The sequence below is a fragment of the Aphelocoma coerulescens genome, chromosome 1A (genome assembly GCF_041296385.1).
Source record: "Aphelocoma coerulescens isolate FSJ_1873_10779 chromosome 1A, UR_Acoe_1.0, whole genome shotgun sequence".
In the NCBI taxonomy this organism is placed as follows: Eukaryota; Metazoa; Chordata; class Aves; order Passeriformes; family Corvidae; genus Aphelocoma; species Aphelocoma coerulescens.
In genome coordinates, this window is record NC_091014.1 from 53,095,408 (window position 1) to 53,103,028 (window position 7,621).

The window sequence follows — 7,621 nt, forward strand, 5'->3', positions numbered from 1 at the left end:
GCACCCAGGAAGATTACATTTGGTTACTTTTATTAGAAGGTGGGGTTTTTTTTTGGTTCTTTGAGGAAAATACTTAGCATTTAGTTCAAAGTAAACATTACAGAATTACCATCATCAGTTATACTGCTGTTCGTTCTGCTTTCTAGATGAGAAAGAAGAAGCACTGTGCATCAGATGTTCTGCAGGCTTTAGAGCAGATGCAGCAGAAAACCAAGATACCCGTGTGTGTAAATCCCACAGGCACACATGCATCACTTCAGCTTCTTTCTCTGCAGAATCACTGTATACACTTCACCTTGATTACTGGCAGAGATGGAGAGGGTGGCATAGGGGCAACAGTGGAGAGATGTTCCTAAGGCCACGGGGAGCAATGCAGGACAAGAGAGGACCAGGGAGTGTCAGTCAGAAAGGTTTCAGGTGCAGAAACCATATTCTTGATATTTCAACGCCAAATTCCAAGAGGCATGGGCTCATATGCACATCCCTGAGACGCACATCCAAGAAAGAAGAAACAGCGACCATGTGATTGAGAGGGGAGAAAGTAGCAGAGGTTCCCTGACAGCTGTGGGATTTACCCATTGAAGACCTCTTCCCCCACCACCCTCCCAGACACATTCTGGGAGAGCTGTAAGGCATATACACAAGCAGCATCTACTATCATTCTCTCTCTGTTCCTACGTTGTATTGGCAGGTGATGGCTTCTGTATATTGTGGACAAGAAGAGACACTGCATTTGAAGTGTGACTGGTAACACACTGAAATTAACTCAGGGAAGGACATAGGAAGCTACTCTGCCCTTTATCCCTGGAGCAGCAGCATAAACTGGCCAGGTTCTTCATCTTACAGTCCCCGCTCTGGAACTACACACCACCACCTCCCCTTCCTGATGGCAGGAAAAGATGTGTCTGCTTGAAAGATGACATTACCAAAACCGCCATTTAATGGCAGGGAGAAGTACACAAACTTACTATGATTTGGTGGTCTTGTGAAAGAAGCAGCAAGCTCAAAGTACTTCAATTTTGAAGCTTATCTAAAAGTACTGGAGACACGTGACCTGTAGCAACACTGGCATAACTATATAAAGAAGAGAAGAAGGAAACAGGCATAAAGACTGAGGAGTATGAGTAACTGAATCTCTATCAAGTTCTATCATTTAGGATCTGAGTGTCTGATGGCTTCAATAATTAAAAAAAAAAGGGTTATCTCCCTCCACACAAGCAACAATGTAAAAAGAACTAGCGATCTTGCTGTGAAAACCTCATAATACTTCTATCATGCTTTTTTCTTTAAAGCACTTGACAAACATTACTAGTTGATCCTCACAAAACCCCTGTGAGGTAGGTAAGTATTATTAACAACCCCGCTTTACAGGTGAAAAAACAAAGGCAAAGTAGTTAAATGACTTGCCCAAGGCAAGAGAAGAGTAATGGCCAATGTTAAAATTCAGGAGTTTCAGGCTTCCGGACCTGTGCTCAAAACCTCTAGTTCAAATATCTTTTTACAAAGGAGATAACAGATGGAAATAAAAGCCCATCAAGTGTAGAAGAAGAGCTAAGATTTAAAAAGTTACATCAGAAGGGGAAATGTACCACGAGGTATTTTTGTGAATGAGTTTAAGCTTCAGATTTTTCTTTTTTTTTTTCCTTTCTATTTTTTTTTGTTGGTTTTTTTTTTTTTTTTTCAAAGGCATTCTGACAGAGTGGAACCCTGGTAAGATCACATCTGCAAGGCAGGCACAGATGCGAGAGTGATCATCAAGTCTATTACTTATTACAGTACTGTGAATGTCAACAAAAATAAAACTGCTGCATGAAAACACTGAATACAGGCAGGATCATCTCTCAGTTTATGATATTACACCTAAGATAATGCCAAGGATAATGCAGGTACCATGGTTCACCATGGACAAAGGAAAAAGTCAAGCCCAAAGGTCCCTATTATAATGACAGAGAGAGCAGTGAGATCTGCATTTTTCTGAGAAGACTCTTCCTGGAAGCTCAGCAAGCTTCAAGGAATGCACGTAATTCACAATGATTGCATTTTGGAGATGTGGGGAAGTAAATCCTTTTTAATGACCATTATGATATCACCTTATAGAAAAATTAGATAGTTTCTTTTAAACAGAGAGGACCTGGTCTACAGATCAGTCTACCTTCCCTAAAATTTCACACACTGTCAACATTAGTGCTAAGTCACTGGCAGCAACACCAGACAACAAAACACTGGTAGCTGCTGATGTTGAAAAAAACACAGTCCTCCTAGTTGGGCTTTGATCAGCACTAGAAGGTAAGTACCATCTCCAACATCTTGCCCACAGCTGCACTGTCGCCGGATGAACTGTGCCAAAAACAGCAGCAAAGAAATTTTTAGGGACAAGGAAGTATAGATATCAAGGCCAAGCCACATTCCAATTCTCCTGGAAGAGCACAAGGACTGCTGAAATGGAAAACGAGTAATAAATCCAAAAAAACCAGTGCCTGTGGCAGTGAGTTTCCTGAGCTTAACAAGGGCCAGAGCACAGGAGGTGGTAGATACTCCCCAGATAGACCTGGTGTCCCATTCACCCTTTTGGCCCTGGCTTAACACTGTGTGGCTGAAAAATAGCCCTTTGCAAGGCTGAGAGCTGATTTTTGTTTTGCAGCCAACATTAGTTATTCAAATCTCTGCCCAGTTATCTATTGGCCAGCTTCTGACAAAACAGAGGTTCTTATCAGTTCCTTCTTAATTCAAAGTTATCACTTCCCCACTTCCCCAAAGTATAATGGATATGCCATGGACACAGAAACTCCTAACAGTTTAGCAAAGTATCTTTGTCCCCTACACCCCCTTTGCAGAATGCATAGTTTACAATTCACTTACAAAATAAAGAAGCAATGCTGACCACATATGGGACCTTTTTTTTTTTTTGAAAAAGAACAAACAACCTCTTCTTAAGTTCAGTATCAAAATTCACATTTGCATAATAATACATTTCAAGGCCATTAGAGAGGAATGAGAGCGAAGCAAAGAAAACTGCAGAGTCTCTCCTCTCTTTGTCTTCCTGAATAGAGCTGAGGGATCCCACTGGAGTTTCTTTTCAGGGTGGGAATTACAAAGCGCTACAACAACAGCTCTTGATCTTGTACACCTCATGTTTTGGGTGGGACGAAGAGGTGAATTATTAGGAAAAAAAAACAAATGGAAGGAGACACTGCAGATTCCCATGTTTAGCTACAAACAGCTTCAAAGAAACAAAAAATTACTTCAGATTTTTTTCCTTTTAAACACTTCTATCTCACCATTTCAAAAACTCTTATTTTTTTTTCTTCTTGTGTAATACCCTGTTCATTTAAATGGCAACGTTAAGTGTGCTGGAAGTTGAAGGGTTGAAAAAAAAATAAATTCCTGTTTTGCTTATCAGGACATGGGCAGAGAGGGTAAAAGTGTGCCTGCACCCACTATTCAACAGAAGCTACAAAACATTATCTTCTCTACATGTATAAATTTGTCTCAAACATTGCTGTGTTTCAATTCTCCAGTGCTTACAAAAAACCAAAGCCACACGCACTCACACTCATGCACACAAACATAAAGAGAAGCCACATAATACATATACAAACTCAACCTGCAACAGCAGACTAGCCTAAAACTATCAACAGCTTCTGTGCGTCACATGACATCCCTTCGCACCCCCCACCCCAATCTCTACCACATATGAATACGTATTGTGCAGTGTAGAGACCAGCCAATGATGCTGCTTGTCAAAAGGGACCAGTGGGCTGTAATCTCAATGTCTGACCTCTTGAAAGAATAAATTGACCATTGTCTGCTCTCCAGCCCAAGCGGTCTCCTCAGTTAGACAGTCACTATACTCACAAAGGCACATTCATAAATACCACATTGAACTTACTGCTTGTAAAAACATAGGAGGAAACGTTAAGCGCTTACACCCCAACCCATTCCGACTGACCCAGCAAGAAGTATCACAATAACGTATCACTTGGTGAGACCTTACTCCACCTTTAGAAGGTACATATTAAAGAAGTCTTCCAACACCTCTTTTAAATTTTTTTTTTTTTTGCATAAATGAATGCTTTTTTTTGTTTGTTTTTGGCTTACATATTTTGGAATACAGCACACTCACTATAAAGCTCTGTTGTAAGGCTACCCCCTAAAGTAAGGCTGTTCTACCTTGGCTTGCATTTTCACTTCATTTTGCTTCTTCTCCACACGTCCCCAAAACAAAACAAAAAAACCCACACAGCGCCTTATATAGAAAGGGTAAGCCATATCTGGCAGGGAGAGGGAGGGGAAAGAAAGCACATATATCATAACCATGTCACTAAAATAGCTATTCTAACAAGCTGTGCAACCTGCTCAACAGTAAATGATGAAGAAAATGATCACTTATGGTTGGTTGTGTTTCATCTGAAACAGGAGGAGCTTCCACTTCGTCTCAATTAATAAAAACAAACATAAAAAATGAGGAAGTTAGTTCTGTGACTGTAACAATACACACCAATAGCCAAGAAGAGGCATTTAGTGCTCAACACTTGTTCTTGCTGAACACGGCCTCCTTGTATTGCGCACTCATGCAAAGTTCTCCAGTCTCATCCCCTCTGCCCACCAGTCAAGAATGTTTGCTGCTAAAATACTTAACGCTGGCTGGCACAATGCATTCTTCCCTTTTTTTGTTCTTTTTCTTTTTCCCTGGAGTGCTCTGCATTACTTTACAGAAAGGCTGTCAGAGGCAAGTCAAAAAACTCCCTTTCTCACTACAAAGTTTACAGGAACCCTAACACTGCTGAATGTCACCAGTCCCAACTATCACACATACAGGGCAAAAATGGCTCTTCTGCAGAGGGCACTTGATTTGCTAGAAGCTTGCTAGGACTCTGGGAGACTTTGAGAGAAAAGCTTTCCTGCATAGCTCGATGAAAAGCAACGCGCAGGCAAACTGGATGCAAACAGATGCTGTCTGCTGCGTGCTACAGATGAAACTGCATCTATCGTGGCCTGACAAGTTTTAAAAGTAGGCTCCAACCCACCAGGAGCTGTGGCGTTTTTTGTAGCACAGATGAAACCATAAATCACTTTTCATACAAGGATCAGAAGCTATAGTTACTACATCACAAAGTTTAAAGTCACATAACACCACAAAATAGAGAACTATAATTTTAAACAGGACCCTGACTCAATTTTAACAGCAATGTAGACAGACCCTTAAAGTCTACTGTAGGCAAAGTTCTGCTTGGTGAGTCACTACAAAATGGACCTGTTTCCTAATATCTACTGCAAGGGAACTTTGGTAAAATTCTGCAACACTGGTATTTACAGTGATGGGACACTTATGCAAAACACTGTGAAGGACATTGTGATGAACTAGCAAGGCTGCTAAAAATCTCCAGTTTGGCTCCTGTCGTTGAATCCAACCAACAGGTCTGCTACAGCCCAACTGTTGCTTCGTGGTTTAGGTTTGGATGTGAATTCAGGACAACAGGGAGCACTAGCTCTGTCTACACTGGGAAGCTTCATGTATTTCTCCCCATTACTGTTAACATCCTTCTGCCACAGGCGGAAGCCTAGTACTGGAGGTAAAGGGAAAGAGAGTTTGGGTTTTAGATATCTGTATTTTGATCACAGTGGGAATGACCGATATGATCTAACAGTATCAGTTCCTAAAATTGCAAAACAGTGGCAAATAAACTACAGAACTGAAATGATATTGGGTGCAAAATCAATTTAGACAAACCAACAGATTCTGTGTATGTTGCTTCAGATTCAGGACCAAAGTTACATTTCAACAGCATTTATTTATTGGGGTTTTTTTTTTTGGAATTAATTTCAACGTCGTTGTCTTGGTATTACTTTCCTGCCCACAAAGCATGCATGCATATTTACAATTACAAAAGCTGCTTCTGTTAAGGGAACCTTACATCTTTAGAAAAAAAACCCTACCGTCTACTCAATCAGGACTATTACCCTGAGATGTTAACCAGCCTCCACAAAACCTGCATTTCAATCCACTTGAGAACCTGGATACTAAGGTCACATGATTTACAGTGAAGGTGATAAATGCAACACGAACTGGAAACACAACAAGTCCTCATCTGCTACGTTGACCCTGATCCAGCTGGTTTCCTTGACCAGGCTTGGTCAAATCTGGGTACCTCAGATACACAAACAGTGCTCCTCTTAAAGTCAACAGGAAAACAATATGCACAAACAAAACCAGAAACTTAAAGAGTTAAACATAATAAAGAATAAAGCAAAAAAACCAACCTAACCAAAATGTCCCCCAAAAACCCTACAGTACTATTTGGATGCACATAAGGACGCAGTGGAAGATGAGGCAGCATTTTTAGGAAGAAAAAATAGGGCAAAAGTTCCAAGAAATAAATGCTTAGAAATTTCATGGTTAAAAAAAAAGAAAAAAAGAGGCCAACTTAATATAAAAGCTTAATTGTTATTTAGTCTTTGAGGTGGTTATCCCAGCCAGTTTGTTGAAAACAACCTGCTTATATTGCAGAGGTAAAAACATACTTGGTTTAACATTCTTACTCATTACAAAAGCCACTTAATGTGAAGCATAATTAAAAAAAAAAACCAAAAAAAACTTGTAAGAAAAACCTGACACCCTGTGATTGCAAAAAACCCCTAACCAACAAAACAACCACTCTCAAGACTGCTAGGCAAGCGTCCAGGTAGAAACATAAAAACACTGGGAAAAGATGGGAAGTAATCCAAATTAAATGTCAGAAGTCTAAACAGGTTTCTGAGCTGTACCACACTGTTTTGCTTGCTAAGACTCTGTTGTCACTGCTAAGATGAAATCCTCAAATGGAGCAAAGAATTATCAAACAGATTAAAAACCCTCAGCTTGATAAGACACTGCAAGGTAGGGTAAGCAAAGTGGCAGGATTTTTATCTGGAAAGAGATGCCTTTAGTCTATTCCAAATTGTGCTTTCCCCAGCCTCTCCTCCATACCTTGCCAACATGTTTCAACAGCGTACTGCCACGGACTCCGTCCCGGGAACAGTTTTGTAAAAGCCCAGAAGTAACCCTATAATCAATTCCTGCTGACGTTTTGCTGTTAGGAGCTCAAATGGCAGCAGAATTTTTACAACATGAAGCAATGGTTGTCCCCAGCAGTTGAGTCTGGTTAGCACAATTCTCAGACACCACTTCTAATGGTTGGGAGTGCCATGACTAAGCCAGACAGACCTCTCAACTGTAGCTGGAAAATAGATTCATGTTACTTTGACAATGCAGGGAAACTGTCACTGAGGAGACAGTCACTAACACTTACAGGATGCACATTCAGGAAACGAGGAGCAGACTGTTGTACTACAATAGGTTTGGACCCAGCAGACTGCTGAAACTTAAGACTGTCAACCCTTCAGCAGCCAGTCACAATCCACTTGCAAGTGAATGTCAAGTGTCGGCTTTTTTGACTAAATGCTACGGTTTCCTCTCTTTAGGACACTTCTGATTTGATAAAACACAGCTTCTGGCAAAGCACTCAAATTCTCTCATTAAAAGAAACAATAAAATAAAATAAAATCCTAAGCTTTCTAAGTAAACCCTCCTTCTACTGGCCCATGACAGGATTTTTAAAGCACATTATTATTACTACTGATG